The 25,777-nt window shown below is 35.1% G+C and overlaps 2 long non-coding RNA genes across 2 annotated transcripts in view; one reads left to right on the forward strand and one right to left on the reverse strand.

Moving 5' to 3' along the window:
- The first annotated feature begins 460 nt into the window (after positions 1 to 460).
- The window catches only part of LOC127174977 (uncharacterized), a 43,605-nt gene continuing 18,288 nt past the window's right edge, over positions 461 to 25,777 (forward strand). The window contains exon 1 of the long non-coding RNA XR_007828930.1: positions 461 to 2,092. This is a non-coding gene — a long non-coding RNA (uncharacterized LOC127174977). The remainder of the gene's footprint in view (positions 2,093 to 25,777) is intronic.
- LOC127174978 (uncharacterized) lies at positions 15,865 to 21,189 on the reverse strand. Its single transcript, XR_007828931.1, has 2 exons — positions 21,093 to 21,189; positions 15,865 to 15,903 (listed from the first exon to the last, which is right to left on the reverse strand). It is a non-coding gene; the product is annotated as an uncharacterized LOC127174978 (long non-coding RNA).

Consider the following 25,777-nt stretch of genomic DNA (forward strand, 5'->3'; position numbering starts at 1 on the left):
ACCAATGCTGTGTGCATTTCTGAAAGTTTTTTGACAGGTCACCAAACTTCATTGTTCATTAGGCCCAACGCATCCTGCAACTACTAAAAAGAGTGTTTTATCCAGAGAACTTAAGTCATTTTTCTTCAGGAGTTAACTGAGACTTTTATACAAGAATGGGATGTCAAATTGGAGTATGTAAAAGTGTCAATGAGATTTGAGAGCTACAACAAAGGGGGAAGTTACTTACATCTCCATCTCCCACACCATTGGTTGAGCCAGTGTTTCCGTGTCGGACCAATCAACACAAGGTGAAAACAAAAATGACACACTGCAGCTTTAAATTCCCATTAGTTAGTGAGGAGTGCACCACTTGGACATAAAGCATATTCAGAGTTTTGTACCCTCTCTTAGCTTCTCTATAGTACTTCCTGTGTGGTTGGGACTATCGTAAAGGGTGACTGGGCATCAGTATGCCAATGACTTGTTCAGGAAACCCATGCTATGCGATTCAGCCAGTGCACTTTGATCAGATAAACTGCTGTGTATGTGTGTGGTGAGCGTTTGAACGCTTCGTTTCTGCTCTGTTCCCTCTGGAATTACTTAAATGAGCTCTGTTCAAGTTAAACATCGTCCCAGAAGGCTGTGCAACCTTTGGGAGGCCACGTATAAAGTCTAGATGAAGGAAATCTGCCCTGAAATAACCGCCGTTCACGTGTCTGGACATTCCTGAACGGTGACGCCTGTGATTACTGAACCTTCAATCATGAGAGCAGTACCGAATCTGGAGAACAACAGACTTTGTGAGGTTTGGAAGATTCAGGGTGAAATCAATCTTCTTTAAAGAGTTTTTTTCATGTTGTGTCCCAGTTTTTGACTGTCATTCTGCTCATGTGCATTTCAGGAAGGAAGGCAGACTTTGAGACCAGGCGTGGGATGTTTGGAATGTGAAAAATGATGTTGTGAAACCTTGTGGCACAAGGGCTTTGGGAATGTTTTTGCACTTTGAAAACACTTTGACGTTCAGCATATTTGTGTCTGTGCATGCGGCTTTTTTGGCAAGCCCTTTGCTGACACAATGAAGCATGCTCTGTTTAAACGTGATCGGATATCCCCCTGGTCTGCAGCCCCACGTCTATATTTGGCATGATTAGTCATGTCAGAATGAAGGGAAGCTTTAGGACTTCCCTTTGTTTCTGCTGTGACGTCACAATACATTCAAATGTACAATGTGGGAAAGTCTTTTATGCATTGAGTGCATTAAAGCATGTCGTTTTATATTACAGGTGACGTCAAATCAGACGGTTTTAATTCCTCATTGTGACCTTGTATTTGACAAGCATTTAAAACATGCAGGAACAGGTTTTCAGACAGCGTCATGTTTTTAATTCTCACACACACCCAAATTTTTCCCACGCTTTACATTGCTGCTGTGAAAAAACGGTCTGAGAAGTTGGTGGAACTTGGGTTTGGACTTTCTTCAGAGATGGGAGGAAGACTGAATGCTTTTGGATGCCACACCTAGTCACTATTTGTGTTCTGTCTATTTCTAATCACTTTGAAGTTTGCAGTTAAAAGAAAATGATCAGCTTATTATCATGTCATGTCAACCACCCACCTGTAGTTGACTTAACCAATGCTGTGTGCTTTTCCTTTGATTTCTGAAAGTCTACAAGTTTTAAGCCACTTCATTATTTTTCTATATTCTGGCACGCATCACAATGATCTCATTGTGCCCAATGCATCATGGAGTTATTAAACAGATTGTTTTACCCAGGAAACTGAAGTCACCGTTGTCAAGGCGTTAACTGAGACTCTATTCATTCACAACCTACAGACAGATTTTGAATCGTTGCGGCAAACTGTGTTGGGTGAAGTGGGCGTCACCAAGAGCGCTCAAGAGAAAGTCTGTGTGTGGACCTGTGACTCTACATGAATGACTCAAGTGAAGAAACACGCGTGAAACCACTATTTCAAAGGAAAAAAGAAGAGGAACAGGGGACATCTTGAACATTCGCAGTGGAACTTGAGTGCGCATCTGCGCAAAGTCTCTCCAAAGTCACTTGGTAACTTTTGCGCACCACTGCAGCTCCATTCTCAGGACGTTTTGAGGGTAAGTGCACATTAAACTCACTAATGCACTCACTTGAGTATTTACGAGAAGAACAGCTTCTGATAAGCATATGTTTTTGCTCTTATTTTGCATTTTGTATCAGTCTTTAAACTTTTACGGTTAGATGCACTCTTCTGCTAGTATAAAAATGAGTCAGAATTTGAGCGCACACTTCATGCGTTCCTCCCATCACCAAGGCTGTGCAGGTCTTATGAAGCACTGTCAGATCACTACTCTCCTTATTATTTTTTATCGATGCGTACTTAGTATGCATTACATTATACAGTCATTTGCAAAGAAAAGTTGCAGGCTTTCTTACATAAGATGCATTGACTTATTCGGGTCATTTTATTCTCATTGGGTGCTCGATGAAGATAAGAGGAAGCCTGCGGTGCAAGCATGAGATAGTGTTTCTGACTTCCTGTTCCTCTTCAGAAAAAGACACTTAATTGGAATAGATATGCATGTTTCCATATGGCAAGCGTGCACGCACGCTGTTTTCGCGTGGAATGACGAGTCTAGGGTAATGTAAACGTCTCTGAGTTTTACCCGCAACTGAGTCCCTATGTAAAAAAGCTAGTTCTTATCCAGCTGCGACGCGTTTGACCCGTTACGCCAGGCCCGGTCTGTGGTTAGTTACTGTGTCGAGTCACGTACTTAGTAGTTCGAGCTACGTCACTCGAGGGGGCGTGGTCCGCGGCTGTCAACGCGACGCGTCGTTTAAGCGTTTGTATCTGGGTAGAAAAGCGCGGGGGGTATTGGCTGTGTGTCAAAGCGTGTGCTGGCTTCCTAGATAACATAGTAGGATGCACACAGCCAATTTCTGGTAGAAGTTTGAATGTGCGTTTCTTTTTCAATCTGTGTACAATTGCATGCGTTTTTTTTTTTTACAAACATATCAAAACCCCAGTCACTTGACTCTTGTTCTGGCTGAAATGCAGCCGAATGGAAATAAAACTGGTGTTTAATAAAACTTTGGTAACGCTATTCCTATGACGAGAAACCAACGCGACGCAACACTCAAACGCATTGCGCGGATGCAACGCGCCGCGGAGCGTTTGACAACGATCTCGAAATCAACTTTTGACCTTTTAAGTGTGAGAAGGCGCTACGGTCCCGTACTTCTAAAGCTGTTTTCCCTCTCATTCGTGTCATGTTTAACCGTCTTATGGAACTTCCTCTCATCGCCCATTCATGTGGTTTAGTAGCCGCGGCCCGCGCCTGTACTATATACATCAATCTTTGAACACAGAGGTGATTTCCAGTGCCCTCACGACATCATTTAACAAACGTGAGCTAAATCTAGATGATCAGTAAACCTAGATGAACTCTACAAACATCTTAAACCAGCCTGAGCTGGTTTAAAATGGTTTCATATGGCACACCAGGCATGCACAGATACTTGGTATAATATTCTAGTTTCTAGTTACATTTTTTTTGGGGGGGGGGATACCATGGTAAACACCATAGCATGACCATCTTATACTATCACTTTAACATGGCCCTGCCATAGTACTTTTTATGCAGTGACAATTTACAGTCCAGTTTTACTGTGCTCAAGCTAATTTACATATCTGAAGTGAAAGAAAGACTAGATATTGAACTGAAAGTAAGCACTCTAAGAAGTCATCGTGTATTTTAAGGTCACATTCGTACCTTGTCATTTTACACTGCCTCCACGTCTACTTTTAGTTAGGCAACTTTGGTTTCCAGTAAAACCTGTTACTGGTGGCCGTAGAGAGGCGGAAGTGGTAGCAATGAAACTTACATTCATAAAAAAGTCTCGCTGTGCCTATTGTTCTGTTTCAGGTGGGTTTGAAATGACTGTGCGTGATCTGACAGCGTTCGGCAGAAAGTTTGGTAGTTCTGGGGATCTGGATCACACCTTGTATTTCAAAGTTTGATGCAATTCATCTTAGGCTCTGAGTTTGACTGTGCGAGAGGGAAACCTCTGAATCGCTGAGCCTGATTTTTGTCTGATCGGTCAGATTAGAAAAAGGAACCAAAGAAGGTTTGATGAATGCATGTATTGGTAAGATTATGCACATTTGACAGATATTAGATGATTGGGAAACTATACATGTGGCCCATTTTCTGTCACTGTGGTGTGTGTGGGATGAATTCTGAGGGCCTCATTTTTCTCCTAGGTTTTTCTGCCATCTAGTGGACTTTTCTCTCAACTAACTTGAACTTCATGTGAAGTAACTAATTTATTTCTAGAATATTTACTGTCAAAGCAGTGTGATTATTTTTAATATTTAATGTAAATAAACAGTCCAACTATTATGTTTAAACAAGCATTTTGATCTACAACTGTATCTAACAGTGAAATATCACAAAAGTATTAGGCCTATTTTATTTATGGAACAGAAGTACAGACATTGTGTTTTCAGTTTGAATAAAGACATTCAAACTCTAAAGATGTACTGTGTAATATAAATATTGACATATATTTTACATATTTGATTTTAGCTTGTGAATAAGCAATTAAATTGCAATAAAAATCAACTATTAAAATAAAATACAAGAGCATATAAGGTTTTTTTGTATATATTTGCGTTATTCGAATAGTACATTTATGCATACAACGGTATGCATACATTTTATAATAGTTTATCAGTGAATGACGTAATAAGCAGTGAGACATGAAGACCTGTAGTTTCTAATTGATTTTTGATTTTGTCCACTAGGTGGCAGTATTTACAACATTTCTGACCATTGGTAAACGTACACATGCCAAACAATTAATAATCACTACAGGGAGGATTATTAATCATCAACTATTATAGATGTTTCCTTAGGTCCTGCAGCATTTGGAATGTAGTACCAATAATCATACCCTAATGTATTTATTTATTTATTTATTTGTACATTTAAGTACTATGTATTGTATTATATTATATTATATTATATTATAAATACATTTTTAATATAAAATATAATTCTATACATATATAAACAAAAGCAAATTTACTTTAAGAAAATACTATGATATTACCTTTTATATTCTATTATATATTATATAAATTATATCACTACATAAATATGTAATCTAAAACAGTATGACAACACCACAAAATAATTATAATAATAATTAGAAATTAATATATAATTTATAACTTTACAAATGTAACATCATTTTTGTTTAAAAAAATAATTATTAATAAATAAAATAATAATAATAAATGTATACATAATTTATAATTTGACAGATATACAATTTTTTGTATAAATGCCTTTTTAAAATTGAATTTTAGTTTGTAATTTTATATATTGACACACATATATAAATATAACATAATAATATATGAATTTTGTAAACATACTATCATAAAATAATATGATAGTACCTTTTGTTGTTTTATATTATATTATAAATACATATTTAATATAAAATATAATTTTATACATATATAAACAAACACAACTTTACTTTTATACGATGCTATAATACTACCTTTTACATTATATTACTATATATTATATAATTATATTATTACATAAATATGTAATCTACAATACGACAACACCACAAAATGATAATACTAAGAAGAGATTAATATATAATTTATAATTTTACAAATATAATATATAATTTTATGAAAAAAAATGCTTAAAATATAATTATGTAAATATGTAATCTAAAATAATAATAATAATTAATGTATATATAACTTGTAATAGGAAAAATATAATATATATTTTTTGTAAAAAATTTAAAATAGTATCTTGTATTTTATTATATAAGTTTATAATATGTATACTGATAAACACACACACATAACATATAATAATATATGATTTTTGTAAACATACTGTCATAAAATACTATGATTTTACTTTTTTGTATTACTATATTATATTATATTATATTATATTATAAAGAAAATGTATGTTCTTTGATGTTCTTTGGAGTAGGCTATCATTTTACCATTTTTTGGCAGTACATTTTATGGTCTATGAATATAAAAACCAAAGACAAACAAAAGACAGTCAATAGCAGTTGAATACATTATCATGTGCCAAACACGGCCAAGCTATTAGTTAGACAGATCAGCATGAGCTGCACACCACTGCTGTTTTCACTCCGAATGCGTTCACTCATGCAGTCCAACAGTGTCATTTTTACACTAGTAAACCTGCTCTGTCATGCCATCCCGTTAAACAGCAAAAGACCTGCATGTGAAACGGGTATCAATCATCACGCTGCCCTGGAACCTCTGCAGGATTAAATACAGCGGTCATATGAGCTCACTCAAATGATTATTGATTGTCTTTAGAGGTCCTCTGTAGCGGAGAGAGCCTATTGTGTTTGACACGCCGCTCTCAGGGTTTGATGGGACGCTCTAGAGTATCCGTGTCCCTGGAGGAGCGTGTAATAGGAGAGTATTGATCAGAGGTTTTGTGCAGGTTGCAGTGAGAATGAATCCAGAGTTTGTTCTCACAGGGCCGGCGGATGAGAGACGCAGCTGCACGCGGGACAAGAGGGGACGTGTCTTTAATAAGACCCAGCCGTCTTTACTGACACTTATTGACTGCTCATTTGTTTTCAGTTTGTTACAGACATTCCTGCATGCCGAAAGCACTGGCATTAGTGTGTCGGAAGCCTACAGTCCCTCACAGGCCAGAGGAACAGTAAAATCCTCTTCAGCCTGTTTTGTGATGCAAATGATGTTCAGTTCCTGTTGATGTAATTGACGCTGCTTGTTTTAGTCAGTAGAAGTGTCACCACAAACTGTTCCAGTTTCATTTTTCTAACTTTTAAACCATTTACCAGGTAAACTGCAAGTGGTAGGAGTTGAGAGCGGATGCATTTTATAGCAGATAAACACCTGAAAGTGTGAAATGCCACTGAAGGACCTGAAACTGTGGATGTTTTGAAGATCATTTTGTTTTCATTTTGTCTTTTATTAAAGGTGAAAGCAGTTCTTTAGGTGTTTAAATACCTTCTTTTATCCCAGTAAAATTTTAAAGGGATAGTTCACCCCCCAAAAAAAGATTGTTTGGATAAACCCAGGTTTAAAATTGTTTCAATTTGTTTACAAAAAAATTCAATAAAGTAAAATACAAATAAAATAAATAAAAAATAGATTGACAGATAGATAAATAAATAAATAAATAAATAAGTAAATGTTAAAAATAAATAATAATAAAACAAAATGTTATATAAATCAGGTGGATAAAATCAGGTTCAAAATTGTTTCAATTTGTTCACTAAAATAAAATAAAATATAAAAAAAATAAAAATAGATGGATAAATAATTGCTAAACATATATAAAATCAAACAAACCACTCTGTAAAAACCTAGATAAAATATTCTATCAATAAAACAGTAAAGTGTGGTGTATGTAAGTGCTCCCAAAGAGGGGAAAAAATTGCCCTTTAACAAAACATTGTAATTAAAATATGCAAACATATGCAAATATATATAGATGAATATATGCAATAAAATAAACACTAAAATATGTATTTTGGATGTGTTGTTTCCACTACACTGTAAAAAACAATTTGTTGAGTCAACTTAAAATAATTTGTTATCTGGCTGCCTTTACAATTTTAAGTTCAGTCAACTCAAAAAAGTTTAGTCAACTTGAAATGATAAGTTGTACTAAGTGACAACTTATATATTTGAGTTGATTCAACTTAGAATTTTAAGGCAGCTGGGTAACAAGTCCAGCTTTTAAGTTTAACAACCCAAAGTTTTAGTTTAGACAACTCAAATAAGTTGTGACTTAGTACAACTTAACATTTAAAGTTGACTAAACTTATTTGAGTTGACTGCAGCAGGGCAACAAATTATTTTAAGTTGACTCAACAAAGTCTGTGTTTTTTTACATTGTAGTTTGAAAGAAGACACGCTACTGAAGCAAAAAAAAAAAAAAAAAAAAACAAATACCAAAATTGACTAAAAACTGTGCTTTTTTCGGCAGTATCTTGCCTTAATATAAAGAGAAAACTGTAAGTAGACCACTGGTAGGTTGTGAAGTATTTATTTTTTTTCTCTCTCTCTGAAAATGAGCGTAGGTTAGCATACAAAAAGTGTAGTTACTGCGTTTCACCATTGTGGGGCAGCACTAAAAAACCCATTGGATTTTCCCATTGGTTTGTGCAATACTGCAGATAATAAGTTACAAACAAACGTATGATTGTTTCATATTTTATTTATAAAGATAATCTTAACAAATAAACACACCTTTTATGTATTCTGAAGCCTAAATATGTGCCTAAATAAGCGAGTCCCACCTTTTGTTCAAGATGCATAAAAGCTTGAAAAGTCACAAGTAGGGTATTACTGATGTATTTTATGTTTTAGAATAAAACATGATCATATCTTGAAGTGTTTAACCAAAGACCTTAACTTCCGCCGTTATAGTGCAGATGATTTTCTCACCCTTTAGTTCTTTTACAATGATCTGATTTAAGATGTCTTTCAGTGTCTTGACAGAAAGATCAAGTTAAATCTAAGATAAAACTAGCAGCTTGTGACTCACAGACTCTGCATTTCCTCCCAGATGTCTGCAGGATCTGAACTGATGGATCTTATTCATTTCTATTCTTCCGTCTCCTCCTCCTCCCCCAGTTTGTTTGTTTTCAAACTCTCTGCTGCCCAGCACAGGAAGTTCAGTAGTTATGGATCTAAAAAACATGATGGGAATCAAGCATTAAGTGACTATGACTTGCTTCCTGAGTAGCCAAGTCTTTTCCTGTGTGCCTTCATACCATGCCTGTTTCACATAGTTTAGATAGTCTGTGATCTCTGAACACTTACTGTATAATGTAACTTTCTTTGGCCTTCTTGTCTTTACTGTGACAGAGGAACGGGATCTGGACTAGGGACTAAGACCACATGTTGGAGCGTTGCCTTTGAGATATTTTAGCTTTTGTTTTTAAGGTCTTTTACTCACTCTTAAGAGAGTAATTCATCTTCTCAATCAGTCTCATGACAGCTTGTGAACAAAGAAAATTTAGATATTCAGCTTTGTCTTTAACACAGAAATAATGCCTATGGGTGAGACTTCCGGTTCATTATTTGCTACAGGGAAATAACGATAATAATAACAACAACATGCAGTAAACAGTAAAACTGTTTGCACCACAAATCAGTGTGCTTATAATTAAGATAATACATTACAACAATATGGTAAGACACGCCAATTTGCAATATCAAGTTTGGTACAGTTAAAAAAAAAAACGGGACTCGGGTGAGACCAGAAGCCAGACCCATTAAATTGACAAATGGCCGCACCCACTATTAGGGGAAGAAAAGGTTTTTCATATTACCATTATGGTTAAGTTTAGTGTTGGATTTTATGCTTAGCTTTAACCCAGCTAGCAAAAATATGTTGTAAGAACATTTTGCTAACATTCCCATTAAGTTATAAAAAACGTTATATTCTCCCTGGTGAAAAAAAACAGCATATGCTGGTAGGTATGTTTTGATGCTGGTTTAAGCTTTTCCTTTGCTGGTTTATGCTGGTCATGTTGCTGGTCAAAGACCAGCATAAACCAGCAAAGGACCAGCTTAAACCAGCATCAAAACATACTTACCAGCATATGCTGTTTTTTGAATATTTAAAAAAAAACTTGTTATGTGAAAAGGGAACATTCCATTTTGGAACATTATAGAAACGTTACTTTTGAAAATTCTCTGAACATTCTGAAACAAGTAGCATTTAAAACTGAACAAACATTCTATTTAACGTTACCGGATAACCATTTATTTATAACATTTTCATTTTGCACATACAAACTTGCACTATTATGTACCATTTCCAACCCAGATTCATTGGAAAGACGTGCCTGTGCCGAAAATTCGGCAGAATGATTTTACGTGGCTTCGTACACATTTGCGAGATTTTCAAAGTGAAACCTGCTATGAACGGCTCAAGCCTCGTTACTACGTCTAAAATGACGTTTTGGAATTAGCAACAGAGGCATTGATTGAGATGCGGAAGAAAATAATCCTACTCACAATAAAGTTTTAAGGACAAAAACCGGACGCATGCCTTAAAATATATCATCTGATTGATGTCTTGAGGTGTGGTAACCGTAGTATAAGCGGAATAATTCACTTCGGTCCCTTGAATTCTTCAAAAATAATGCACACCGTCGCGTCGTGGCCACATCACCACCTCTGGTGTGCATTTGTTTTCTAAGAGTTCAATTCAGTTTTTACAGTTTTTACTTACTGAATTTATAGAGGCAAGAAATGTGAGATTAAAATTTGCTGAGACAGTCATGTCAAGTCTTCGAGCTCTTTTATTGAGATTGGACTTGTTCATACTTCGCATTGCAAGTGCAGTGCTGAACCAGGTGCGCTACCGAGCAAGTTTACTACATCAGAAAAGATGTCCTTTTTTCTGCAGTATCTAGTAGTTGTTAACTTCCAGAATAAAATGTACAGATATTGTACTCATGTTGTCATCCAAGATGTTCATGCCTTTCTTTCTTCAGTCATAAAGAAATTGTGTTTTTTGAGGAAAACGTTTCAGGAATTAGGAAAGGAAAAGAAAAGGAAAGGACATGACGTGTGGCCAAGCATAGTGACCCATACTCAGAATTTGTGCTCTGCATTTAACCCATCCAAGTGCACACACACAGTAGTGAGTAGTGAAAAAACACGCGCACACACACACCGTGAACACACACCCCGAGAAGTGGGCAGCCATATTGCTATCACTGTGGCGCCCGGGGCGCAGTTGGAGGTTCGGTGCTCAAGGGACTCACCTCAGTCATGGTATTGAGGGAGGAGAGAGCGCTCGTTATTCACTCCCTCCACCTTCAATCCCTGCTGGACCTGGAACTCGAACCCACAACCTTTCAGTTACAAGCCCGACTCCCTAACCATTAGGCCACGCCCCACATTGTCTCCATATAGTGGACTTCAACAGTGCCCGTGAATTTGAATGTCCAAAATGCAGTTTCAATGCAGCTTCAAAGGGCTCTAAATGATCCCTGTCGAGGAATAAGGGTCTTAAATATAATTTCTTTATGACTGAGGAAAGAAAGGAATGAACGTCTTAGATCAAGGTGAGTACATTATCTGTACATTTTTGTTCTGGAAGTGAACTACTCCTTTAATGTGCAGAGAAAACAAGTAGACCACTCTGGTAGGTTACAAAGTATTTTAATATTTTTTTTCTCTCTGAATATGACCATAGATTAGCATGCGGAAAATGTGTAGTTACTGCGTTTCACCTTTGTGGGGCAGCACTCGACAAAAACCCAATAGGATTTTTACATTGGTTTCTGGATTATTGCAGAAAATAACCTTCGCATCGCAAGTGCAATGCTGTACCAGGTGTGCTACTGAGCAAGTTTACTACATCAGAACAGACATATATATGGAGCTGTTTATGTGATGCAAACATCAAAATGTATAGACCTACTTATATACTTGATAATTCGCCCTGTAATAGGGTGACCACCCGTCCTGCTTTGCGTTGTACCGCACAGGATTTTCACTCCTTGTCTCGCACGTCGCATATTGAGAAAATGTCCCGCATTTTCATCAGTCTGTTGGTTTTTAATTCTCATATTAAGAAAACATATGTTCTTTTGCCTTTTAAAGAACGCTATTTATTTATATTTTTTGCAGCATAGTTTCTGTGCAAAGAATGTGCAGACCTATCAAGTGATCTAGCACCACTGATGGAAATGATCGAGCGCACATGGAAAAACAGGATATTCTCCATTCATTTTAACCAATTTGAAAAATCGATGTAGCTTTCAGACACGACTTTCTTCTTATTTTAATAGTTTGTTTGAGGCAGTTTCTATGGAGTTATTTTAATGACAAAAGTTTAAAGCGCATTTTTGTAATGCGAGGGCACAAATCTCTTTTCTCACAGGTAGATTCTCTCTATCATACAAAACGGACGTGCTTTCTCTGTGCATATGACAACAGATTTAAATCAGTGTTTACATATCATAACAGAAGTAAATTTATGTCTTGCATGTGTCCTGCATTGTCCCGCAACAGATCTGTTGGCAGGGGGTCACCCTACCCTGTAATCATAATTTGTGTAAAAAGAATAAAAGTTGTTGGTGAGTGATGAGTGACAAATTATCTAACAGGTTTAGTCAGGATGAGGTTAGGTATATAAGATTACATATTACAGCTCATTCAAGCCAGTTATATTTACTTAACTGAGAAAATCCAGTGAGTAGTTCTTCTTTGAAAGTGCATAATAAGTGACTTTGACTAAGTTTCTTGAAAAACCCTTTACTAATGGCATTATTCCAGCCAATCAGATTAGAGCTTGCCAGATCACTAAAGTGCTTGTTTCCTCTGTTCAGTATAAATCAGACAAAAAGGTGATCTGAAGATGAGACTACGGTGAGATCCTTAATTCATATGTATGATTATAACATCATTCATTCTAAATGAATAATTCCAGATACAGCGATTCATCATGAGGTGATGTCTGTGCTGTATGTATACTGTAAAAGTTCACCCTAAATGACACTGGTGTGTCATACCACTGTGATTATGTGAAACTGAAACAGAGAAGGTCTGATCATCGAGGGGGTGAAGAAGCCGCATCATAATGAGTCATTAGTACAGTACTCAGTACTGCACAGCAGCAGCTTCAAATGTGCGTGGTCAAATAGCACACAGCTCGATCGGTATGACGCTAACTTCTCTGTTGTTCTTTTCTGCTTTATACCTTTTTGTTTTGTTTTCCTTTTATCTGATGTATAATATACTTCTCAGATAGCTTTCAAAATACACACATTTGCCAAATATATCCAACATGCTCCGAAAAGCAAGCGGATAAACGGTAAAAGAGAAATAGTCCATTTATTTCAGTAATTATTGTGGCTAAATCTGCCTTTGGAAGCTAATATGTGACCCTGGACCACAAAACCAGTCATAAGTAGCACGGGTATATTTGTAGCAATAGCCAGTAATACATTGTATGGGTCAAAATTATGGATTTTTCTTTTATGGCAAAAATCATTAGGATATTAAGTAAAGATCATGTTCCATGAGGATATTTTGTAAATTTCCTACTGTAAATATATCAAAACTTAATTTCTGATTAGTAATATGCATTGCTGAGAACTTCATTTTGACAACTTTAAAGGCCATTTTATCAGTATTTGGATTTCTTTGCACCCTCAGATGACAGATTTTCAAATAGTTGCATCTCAGCCAAATATTGTCCTATCCTAACAACCATACATCAATGGAAAGCTGATTTATTCAGTTTTCAAATGATGTATAAATCTGGCTGAGAGGAGTGTGATATTCTAGTGATGTCGGAACTCGCTCTTATTTATTTATTTAAAACATTATACTTACATTTAAATATAAGGATCAGAGTCACATCTAGAGATCTGAATATCTTGAGGGTGGACTCTTTTGGGTGGACTCTTGGGTCAGTAAACAACCATTGGGAACACCCTAGTAAGCAGTGCAATCAAAATATTTCTCAGAACCTCTTAGCAACCACATAGCAACGCCCTAACTACCACCCACAACACCCATGCATATTGTCTGTGAGTCGTGCTCATCCAAACACCACCCACGATTTCTTCAGAAAATCTAAAAACCTTGTTGTTTCATGTAATAGTCACTAATGTATTTCTCAGACAGAAACCAAATAGTTTGAAACAGCTTTTAGCATTTGACTCATCTGAAGGTCAAAATTACAGCCTCATTTATTCACAGTCACATGATATTTAAAAAAAAATTGTTTTGAAAAATCAATTTGCGTCATGTTTGAAGAATATGTATGATCTGCAAACATTGCAAAAATGATTTTCTGACTCAGTATTTTTTTCTTGTTTTTTAACTATCATCCCTGAACCAACATATATACACTGATTTTAATGAATAATTCCAGGTTACCCATTTTTACAGTGTATATTTATTTTAGAAGCAAAATGACTTTAGATATTACGTCTTTTTTTTTTTTTAAATGTATCAAAATTAAGTGAGTTTATACACTCTAAAAAATGCTGGGTTAAAAACAACCCGACTTGGGTTATTTAGCAACCCAGTGCTGGGTAAATATTGGACAGAAAACATGCTGTGTTATTTTGACCCAGCTGGATGGGTTAAATGTTTTTACCAAACATGCTGGGTTATTTTATTGAAGTCAGCTGTTGTTTAAAAATGATTATATTGCTGCTTTAAAATGGACTGCAACTTATAAAAATGCACACAGAGGCAACAGCAGTAATCAAAAGACGAACATTTATTATTAAGCAACAACACATGGACAAAATACAAGACAAACTGAATTTATTTGGGTGAATACAGAACATTTTACAAAATTACATACATTTAAACTCGTTTAACAAGCATTTTAGACGTAAAAAATGTAGCATTTAAAAATAGAAATTTTAACCGGAATAGCACTAATTTTCAGACCGTGGACTCGCATTTCACTCGTAGCTGAAAGATGCTGACTGACTCAATAACTTGTCCATAAACAAACAGTACTGACATTAGAGCACATTTTTTTGGGCTTGTGAAGCCTTTTATTGTGATAGGCCTGTATAGAGAGATGGGGAGAGAAGGGAGTGGGATCGGCGAAGGACCTCAAGACAGGAGTCGAACTCGGGTCACCATGAGCGCAGCTGTGTTATATGTTGACGCACTAACCACGAGGCTATTAGCGCCGACATTAGAGCACGTATTTTAAGATTAAACTCAGTACAATAACTTATAAAATCCATTTATTTTATGCAAGGCAAATGGGGTTTCCATCCTGCGAAACTGACATCTCGTCCTTCTGTTGCGTTGCGTAAAATAATACAATTTACAGCACAGTAAAGACTTTATAAATGAAATAAAATGTATACAAACCTTTATTTCGCTGAAGAAGTGCAAATCGGCAGTGCCGAGAACCAGTCTTTCCTGTAGAGGACTCAAAAAGCCCGTGCTCTGACTGACTGTAACTCAGCAGCTGGGTTGTTTCGTCAGAGACGGGCTTAACCCAGCGTTAAAAAAAACTTAGTTACAGAACAACTACCCAGCATCTGGGTAGAAAATATTCAAAATAACCCAATAAAATGACCCAACAAGTTGAACCCAGCATTTGGGTTAAAAAAATAACCCAGCACCTGGGTTAAATAAGATAAATATCTATCAATGAGGTAAAAATGTATAAAAAAAAAATAAATAAATAAATAAAATTAAAATCAAAATTAATTAAAAGAGAAAACATACTTTTTTAGAAACCATCCGTTTCATTTAAAACTTGTAAGTAGCGACATTTGGAATGTTTAGAGAACATTCAATAGTAACATTCTCATAATGTGTGCAAAACAGAACTTTTTTTTTTAGCTGGGATTTTCCTTCCCATGTAATTGTATCTTGATGTAAGAATGGAAAATACTCCATTGCAGTGTACTTGATATCCAGTTGAGCTGAAGATCTGCTCTAGTTGGAGCTCACTGAACTGACGCTGCATTCTTGTCATGGGTTGGTTTCTGTCGGTTTACTTTATTTGCAATCTCACTCTCCCACACATGCTCTCTGATGTCTGTCAGGGGTCAGTGTGCGTCTCCTTCGAGCTCTGGCCCCTCACTGCCCTCCCATGCAGTGCTGTGGGAACTTGACCAGTCATCTGTGCAGTTATGAGAGGCATGTGGTGGAGAGGAAGCGGTGGTTTGTGAGTCAGCGCCTCATGAATCGTTCCGTTCCGTTGGCCTTTGGCTCTCTTTAGCTCTTTGAGTCATCTAGATCCCTGTGGTCCTGTGAGATGGGTGTGTGTGTGAGGGGGAGGAAAGCTTGCGTTCCTCTGTTTCTGGTCCATTTGTTCTTCTGTCGAATTGTTCAGTGCTCTGAGTGCGACTGTCAAGAGAAGCAGTGAATGGTAAGTCAATATCTAATCAATACTTACAGCATGGATGACTCGTGACACACGGAAGGAATGCTTCTAATGGAGATGTGGTTGCATTTGGTCTTGTCTTTTGATTTGCTCTTTTAAAAATATAGTTCTATAATCACATCATAGTTGTGTAACCGAAATCGAGATATTTCACTGCGATAGTAGCACTGGGTTGGCACTTTACCAAACCTTAAACACATTTGCAAAGCGTTTGTTGTAAATTGTGCCTCAAGGTCTGCGGCACGCTGACATATTACAACACATGACATCAATAACGCTTTGATATTGGCCCTGTGCGTCAGTTTGCTAGTTTGAGGCGATGAATCTGTTTGTGCTATGATTGTAGTGATTCATTACCTACAGTCTGAATGGGGCAGACAGACTGGAAGCTTTTCATATTATTCCACTCCGATGGCAGACAGCCATCAGGACTTCTGTTTATTTGTCTTGAATAATTCAAAGTTTTGTTTTAAGTTCTTGGAGCGCAGATGCTGTAAATGGACTGTGTTTTTGAAGCTTTAAACAACAGATCTTCTGGTAGATGGCATGTATTTACTTACGTTTGTCTATGCAGTAAATTAAACCCTTTGATGCCTTTTTTATTACATAAATATAGAATATATTCATATTCAATATATATTCAACCCATTTTTCTCAAAATTATGAATTTTGTGACTGTCCGGTGCAAATAAAAATACTAGTGGAATTTTTAGCTAATTAAAAGTAAAACGATAAAAAAAGTTTTTTTTTGTTTTTTTTTTTTGACATGAAATGAAATAAACATGAATTAAAATAAAATTATATATATATATATATATACTTAAATATATAAATAAATGTTAATTAATTAATTAATCAGATATAATAAAAATAATTACAAAATGACAAAAACACTAAAATTCAAGTGAAATAAGAAAATATTAAAAATGAACTCTAATTTAAAATATCATTCTTATTTAAATATAAAACGACAAACAAAGAGGAAAGACATTCAGAATTAGTCAGAAAGTTATGTATGACGTTCAGCAGTCATCTTAATGTGTCAACCAGTGTACATGTGTGATCTAGAGTTTTACTGTTGCACGTTAAATTAGTTTGTTTGTCCTTCTAATAGAAAAGGAAGTCTATGTGACCTTCTTCATTTCCCAGGGACCCTTTGGATTTTTCCCAGCACAGTGTGGGAAAAACAGTTCCCTCCTCTTGTCTATCTTTAGCTGCTTCGCTGTAGGCAGGGCTTTGTAGTCCATTGAGAGAAACACTATTCATAAGCTAGCTATCCTAAACAGTTCATACATTTAAATGGGTGCGTTTCTAATCATAGAAGACAGGAATGCAAAGCCAAAGTGAACAAATATGAACCTAAAAAATAATAACACATTTTAAGATGCATGCTAATATGCATGCTACATGATACTTTGCAAACAAAAACAGTACTCGACAAGTAACTAAACTCTAAGTGAGGAACGTTTTTTGATCCAGAAATCTCCGTTTGACATCTGCATTTACATCTGGAAGATGTATTTTTTCTTATCTGCAATATAGGACATTTCCTGTCACATGTCAAATAGATGTCTATTAGATGTCTTTAAGATGTTTATGATTTAGAATGCATGTAAAACTGACATCTTACAGACATCTGTCAGATGTCTGTACACAGCAGATGCTTTCCAGATCAAGTGATCTTTATCAGACATCTTGCAGACGTATGTGTGCTATCCAAAATTAACCTATCCTAAACATGAAGTAATACATTTGAAGATGCTACATGCTAATGCTAACATGCAAATACAAACATTATTATGTGAAGGTATTCCTAAATTGGCAACGAAAGCCAACATGAACATATAACCCAAAAAACAAAATAATAATATGCTTCAAGATGCATAATGTGCTACATGCTAATGCTAACATTGCAACCTCAATGAAGGAGCATCTTGTGATGATTTTTTATAAAATTGGCAAGGAATGCAAAGCAAAGGTGAACAAATATGAACCTAAACATCAATTAAAAATACATTTTTAGACAAATAATATGCTACATGCTGGAAAACACTCATTACTGGAAAAGTTACTAAAGAAGAGCTGTTTATGATGGTTTTCATAAAACTGGCAAAGAATGCAAAGCCAAAGTGAACCTAAACATAAGGTAGTGATACATTTTTAAATAAATACATGCTAATATGCATGCTACATTGCAAACAAAAACAGTACTCGACAAGTTACTGAAGAGGAGCGGTTTTATGTTTTTTATAAAATTGGCTAGGAACGCAAAGCCAAAAACAACCTATTACCCTAAACAGAAAGTAGTAATACATTTTAAGAATTATGCTACATGCTAATGTTACCATGCAAGCACAAAAAGTGCTTGAAAAGTTACTGAAGAAGCGCTGTTTATGATGGATTTCATAAAACTGGCAAGGAATGCAAAGCCAAAGTAAACAAATATGAACCTAAACATAAAGTAGTAATACATTTTTAGATAAATACATGCTAATATGCATGCTACTTGCTTCTTTGCAAACAAAAACAGTACTCAACAACACTGTAAAAAGTTTTTTACCAGTTCCCACTTAAAAACTAAAGTTTAGCAGCTGCCTTAAAATTTTAAGTTAAATCAATCAAGTCATTTAGACTTATTTTATTGTAGGGAGTTGAAATGACTTGTACTTTTAAGTTGATTTAACTTAAAATTTTAAGGGAGCTGCTGAAGTTAAGTTTTTAAGTTGAAACTGGAGAAAATTTTTACAGTGAAGTTACTGAAGCGGTTTGCGATGGTTTTTATAACATTTTCTAGGAACGCAAAGTCAAAAACATAAACATAAATTAGTAAATTATTTTAAGAATTATGCTACATGCTAATGTTAACATGCAAGCACAAATACTACTTGAAAAGTTACTGAAGAAGAGCTGTTTTATAAAACTGGCAAGGAATGCAAAGCCAAAGTGAACAAATATGAACTTAAATGTAAAATAAAAATACATTTTTAGATAAATAATGTGCTACGTGCTAATGCTAACATATAAACACAAATAGCACTTGACAAGTTATGGAAGAGGAGCAGTTTGTGAAGGTACTGTATTCATAAAATTGGCAACGAAAGCCAAGATGCACATACAACCCTAAAAATAAAATAATTTTAAGATAAATAATATGCTACATGCTAATGCTAACATTGCAACCTCAGTGAAGGAACATTTTGAGATGATTTTCATGAAAATGGCAAGGAATGCAAAGCCAAGATATGAACAAGAATGAACCTAAACATAAATTAAAAAGACATTTTTAGATAAATATTGTTCTACGTGCTAATGCTAACATGCCAACACAAACAGTACTCGATAAGTTACAGAAGCAGTTTGTGATGGTTTTCACAAAATTGGAAAGGAATGCAAACCAAAGTGAACAAATACAGTATGAGCCTGAATAAGAAATCCATTTTAAGATAAATAATATTTTACATGCTAATGCTAGCATGCAAACATAAACTGTACTTGACAAGTCACAGATAAGGAGCAGTTTGTGAAGTTTTTTTTTTATATATATATAAAATTGGCCAGGAATGCAAAGCTAAAGTAAACAAATGTGAACCTAAATATAAAATAGCAATATATTTTAATTTAAATAATGTTTTACACTCTAATGCCAGCATGCAAACACAAACAGTACTCATGAAGAAGAGCTGTTTTCATAAAACTGGCAAGGAATGCAAAGCCAAAGTGAACAAATATGAACTTAAATGTAAAATAAAAATACATTTTTAGATAAATAATGTGCTACGTGCTAATGCTAACATATAAACACAAATAGCACTTGACAAGTTATGGAAGAGGAGCAGTTTGTGAAGGTACCGTAGTCATAAAATTGGCAACAAAAGCCAAGATGCACATACAACCCTAAAATTAAAATAATTTTAAGGTAAATAATATGCTACATGCTAATGCTAACACTGCAACCTCAGTGAAGGGGCATTTTGTGATTAATTTTCACGAAAATGGCAAGGAATGCAAAGCCAAGATGAACAAGAATGAACCTAAACATAAATTAAAAAGACATTTTTAGATAAATATTGTTCTACGTGCTAATGCTAACATACAGACACAGTACTCGATAAGTTACAGAAGCAGTTTGTGACAGTTTTAACAAAACTGGGAAGGGATGCAAACTAAAGTGAACAAATACAGTATGAACCTGAATAAGAAATCCATTTTAAGATAAATAATATTTTACATGCTAATGCTAGCATGCAAACATAAACTGTACTCGACACAGATAAGGAGCAGTTTGTGAAGTTTTTTATATATATATATATATATATATATATATAAAATTGGCCAGGAATGCAAAGCTAAAGTAAACAAATGTGAACCTAAATATAAAATAGCAATATATTTTAATTTAAATAATGTTTTACACTCTAATGCCAGCATGCAAACACAAACAGTACTCATGAAGAAGAGCTGTTTTCATAAAACTGGCAAGGAATGCAAAGCCAAAGTGAACAAATATGAACTTAAATGTAAAATAAAAATACATTTTTAGATAAATAATGTGCTACGTGCTAATGCTAACATATAAACACAAATAGCACTTGACAAGTTATGGAAGAGGAGCAGTTTGTGAAGGTACCGTAGTCATAAAATTGGCAACAAAAGCCATGATGAACATACAACCCTAAAAAAAATAATAAAATATATTTTTTTAATATAAATAATATGCTAACATTGCAACCTCAGTAAAGGAGCATTTTGAGATGATTTTTGTGAAAATGGCTAATGCTAGCATGCAAACACAAACAGTACTCATGAAGAAGAGCTGTTTTTGATGGTTTTCATAAAACTGGCAAGGAATGGAAAGCCAAAGTGAACAAATATGAACCTAAACATAAAGTAGAAATATATTTTAAAATAAACAGTGCACTTCATGCTAACGCAAACATGCAAACACAAACAGTACTCGAGCAGTTTGTATGAAGATGCATATATTATGCATATATTCCAATACTGGCATGTTATTTAAATATGTGGTTGCTAGATGTTGTTTCAGTTCAAAAATTTGATTTAAAATATTTAGCTTTAAGTTTATTTGTAAGATACAAAACAAGTTGAGAAAATGACCCAGAAAAGAGTCCAAAACCATCAAACCATAGCTCACCTTCTGGTTTCGATGCTAAAGCACTTTTTGCAGAAGTGTGAGAGGTCTCGTTTTGATATTGCCATGCAGAACAGACTAAAATAACCCCTTCATGAAGGCATGTACCCCACACTAGTACCATTTACAGTAAGCGGAGAGCGTCAGAACTGATAGCATAAACCACTGGCTCCTTGGGAGCATGATGCATTGAGTGCTGCGTGGGGTGCATGGGCGGCTTTGACAGAGATGAGTCAGCATTCTTACCCAGCAGAAAAAAAAAAGAAAAAAAAAAAAAAAATTGTCTTTAACGTTAATCTTGATCTAGAGCGTTTCATTCTCATAGACAGATGATACTGGAAGAGCTTTCAAATTGAAGAGAAAATTAAATTGCAGGTTTGTTTTGTGATTTTTTTTTTTCCAAAAGACTTTTTCTATGTGTACGGTATGTACAGTATAAGATCATCTGAAAGTATATGCATCTTGTTTTACATATAGATGGCACTGCATTGTCGCATTTGTTAATTGCATTTGTTGTGGAACAACTTGTGATGCATTTAGCTTCGGCATTCATTGAATTACTTTAAACCTTTACAGCATTTACGTGAGTACAGTATTATGTCAGGCATGCTACTGTTACTTTTATGCTTTGTATTGCGTTCTGTTGTATAAAATAGATTACGTTTGCATGGTTAATGAGTTGATACAATTTTTTAACAATTAAATCTGGCAATGAATGAGATACTTTCACTTGGCAGCTTACAGGGCCACGTCATTTATTGCATCGACTTGACCGCTAGATTTTACACACGTCATTTGTTGACCATAATTGACCGCTGTTGCCATTTGATATTATATAGTGAAGATTTATATTTTATGCAACAAAAAATACAAGTCCTAGCTTATGTGCATTAATATTTTAATTTAAAATTGTGACTTAACTCATTCCACAGCATTGAAGATTGACTAATTTGACCTTTCTGGTTAGAAGGAGGTTTTAATGGTTTTAAATGCAAAAGTTATATTTTAAAAATATACTTTTCAAAGATAATTTCTCATGTGGCCAGACTTTACTTTTACTGTACACTTGTCTGCTCTGTTACAGAACTGGTTGAGATTTTTGTGCGCAGACTTGATAGAAGGTGCCTTTTTAAATAAGTTTATATGAGTTGTTATGATTTCTGGTAAAGATGACGTTAAATGTCAGCTTAATGTCACAGGAAAAGGACGAGTATCAGTTGTTTGAGTAGAATCAGGTGTCAAATGACTCTAAAATTGCCTATTTGATCATTCAAGCTTGGTTTCAGTTCGATTTATCATCATACCGAACTTAGCGAATTACAAATCGTGAGATGTTTGTGAAATGGTTTAGTCATTTCGTTTGGTCTCTCTTTTTAGTAGTAAGATTCAGCACATTTTTTTTTTTTTCGAAGGGTGCAAAGAATATGTTTGCTGATGCATGATGTCAGTAGGGCACCGCGTGGTCCCGGCCCTCCGCTTTCTTCAGCTTTCTTCAGCTTTCTTCAGCTTTTAGTCAGCGCTGTAGATTCTCAAGATCACAGATTGGAAATGCGTTAACTCTTTGCTTATCAGTTCATCGTGGCGCATATTTGGCCTGTTGTTATAAACTTTCACTTCACCGCGAGTCGAAAAAACAAACGTGATTTTTAAATGTCACAAAGCGACCCGACACAATATTGTTCATTGTTCAAAAGTAATATAATATTCAGGATTTAAATGTATTGATATACTGCCCAACTAAAATGCATAAACTTAAAATATAAACAAGATATAGACTGAATGGGACAATTTTGTAAGTGCATAAACAAGTTTAAGTGATTTAACAGACAAACACATATAGGAAGCATTTTCTTCTCACATTTAACAGTTAAGACTTTTTACTTTGCAATCTGATTATATGTTTAGTTGCATCACAAACAGCAGGGAATAAACAATACTAAATACAGGTAGTATTTAGTATTGTTTATTCCCTTCTGTTTGCGACTGTTTATCAGAACAGGCCTGACTTCATTTTAGGTCATGACACACACACACACACACACACACACACACAACAAATAACATAATAAATCGTATATGCGTTTTAGCTTTTTCACTGTTACTATTTTTTATATTTTCATGTTTTTGGTCATGATGATTCGGCGTGTGTTTGTGTTTATAGGACTGATATAATGAGGAAAAATAGACGATGTCTGCTGACGGTGATGATATTTAGCCGCCAGCGATGCTACATGCTTGGGCGGTTCGGATAAAAGAGCCGTGTGCTGAGAATGACTCACTATTTCTTAGTATAGTTTGTCCTCTGAAAACATGCTTACGTTTATGTCCTCTCAGTTGGAAGTAAATCTTTTGAAACACTAATTATTTATTTATTTTTACAGCATAAGCTGCTCTTTTAAATACACTGTGAAAATAAACGCTGACTACAGCTGTCCATCAAGATGTGTGACGCAAGATTTTCAATAAATAAATTAAATTTCAGTATGTTCCTCACATAAAGCTATCATATAGCTAAATGATTTAGAATAGAGTGTATGCGTGATATGGACTACTTTTATGATGCTTTATGGCACTTCAATGTATGGAAATGTGCAGCTTAGACATTCTGCTAAATGTCTCCTTTTGTGTCTCATGGAAGAAATACATTTATACAGGTTTGAAACAACGTGAGGGTGAGTAAATGATGATGGCTGGCCTTGTACACTACCATTCAAAAGATTGGGGTCGAATAGATTTTTGAAATTTCAAAGATGCATGTATTTGATCAAAAATACAGTAAGAACTGTAATATTCTAAAACATTGTTACAATTTAAAGTAACTGTTTTCTATTGTATTTTAAAATGTAATTTATTCCTATGATGCAAAGCTGAATTTTCAGCATCATTACTTCAGTCTTCATTGTCACATGATCTAATATTGCTCTAATATAGCATTTTGTATTGAAACCGGTCATGCTGCTTAATATTTTTGTGGTTTAGAATGTTCAAAAGAACAGCATTTGCTTAAAATAGAATTATTTTGTAACATAAATGTCTTTACTGTCACTTTTGATCAATTTAATGCATCCTTTAATGCATTTCTTTTTTAAAAAATAATAGAAATCTAACAGAACCCAAAATTTTGAATGGCAGTGTACATTTTGAGATGGGCTTTGTGAACTGTCAGCTTAATTCTGCTCAGTTCTTAAAAACCACAACAGAGATGTTGCCTTGTAACTGTATAATTTCCTGTTGCTGGAAGGTCAATCTGACAGATTTGAAATAGGTGATTTTTTTACTCAAACAGTGACCGCTACACAAATGTGTGACTACTCTTGTGGTATTTTCAGTCATTTTTAACCTTACAAGTCTTAAAGTCAGTATACCCTCAGCATACCCTGTGTGACTAAATTTAAGAAAGCAGTGTCATTCTGTTAAAGACTGCAGAATTTTATATTGAAAAATAAGATAGAAGTTACTGGCATGATAGATACTAAAAGATGGATAGACAGATGTGTCACATAATGTCCAGCAAGAGAATTGATCATTCTCATTGTTTGATTTCTGTAGTCTCCGCCCACTGCTCCTTCTCCACCAATCAGAACACAGCAGTGCTCATTGTTTGCAGCTGCTCTGGTGCACAGGAGCTTTTAAAGCTGACTGGCCACAGAATGGACACAGAAGTGTCTGGATGTTTTGTTTTTATCTATTTTTCCTCATTTGATCTGTTGATCTGTGGCTTTTATTTTATTTTTATTTTTTTTTAATTTATTTTAGTTTGGGGCTTTTGTTTCATGTAGAAAATGAGAACGAGGTGGAAAAAGAACAAGAACAATGACAAAAAATCTGTTATATGACGTTTTGTGACTATTTTCTCCACTTTTTATCTCCCTTGATCAAATCAGTTGGAGTGAAACCAGTTTCAAAAGCAGTATTTTGATATATATTTGCAACCGGAAAAAAGTTTGTTCCACTTCTAAGCACTTCAGTCCCTCGCACAAAGAACAAAGTTATGAAAAAGTAGAGCAGCCACAGTGTGTTTATTAATTGTGTTGTAACGCAAAACTCGGCCAGTTGGTGTCGCCAAACACCTGTTGAAGTTGCAGCTCTGTTTTCCTATTGTCTTAAAGTTGTTTCGGCGCAGGTATCTCTCCCCATATGCCACAAATGAGTCATTAGAGTCATTTTGAAACAAAGGGAACTCTCTTTAATTTCGGAGTTTCATTTACAAACGTGCGACCGTTGGTATTTCACAAAAATACGGGCGCTTTTGATAAAGAACACAGACGCTGTACAGATTGTGACCGAGACCTGTCGAGTGTTTCATTTAAAGTTCCCGTGATTACGATTCAATCTCTTCTCGTGTTTAGGTGACAGCTCATTAGTTTCTTAATAAATTACTCATGAACGACCACTGTTATAAACATTCTTATGGTTTCTGTGGGATTACGTGCTGAGTTGCTCTGGTTAACAAGGTTATTCCCTGTTAAATGGATTTTGAAAGCACCTGAAGCCATTTTGAGTCAGTCCAGAGAAATTAAAGCTATTTTGATATTTTTTAATCAAAAGAAAATCGCCCCATATGAGCATTTATTACAGTTAAACTTTGCCTAATTTATTTTGATTGTTAGGCCTGCTTTTGCCTTTTGAAATATTAATCTGATCTTTAAATGTCATCATTCTGGTTTTCGGTGTCTCTGAGTTATTTG

The sequence above is a fragment of the Labeo rohita genome, chromosome 13 (assembly GCF_022985175.1).
Source record: "Labeo rohita strain BAU-BD-2019 chromosome 13, IGBB_LRoh.1.0, whole genome shotgun sequence".
NCBI lineage: Eukaryota > Metazoa > Chordata > Actinopteri > Cypriniformes > Cyprinidae > Labeo > Labeo rohita.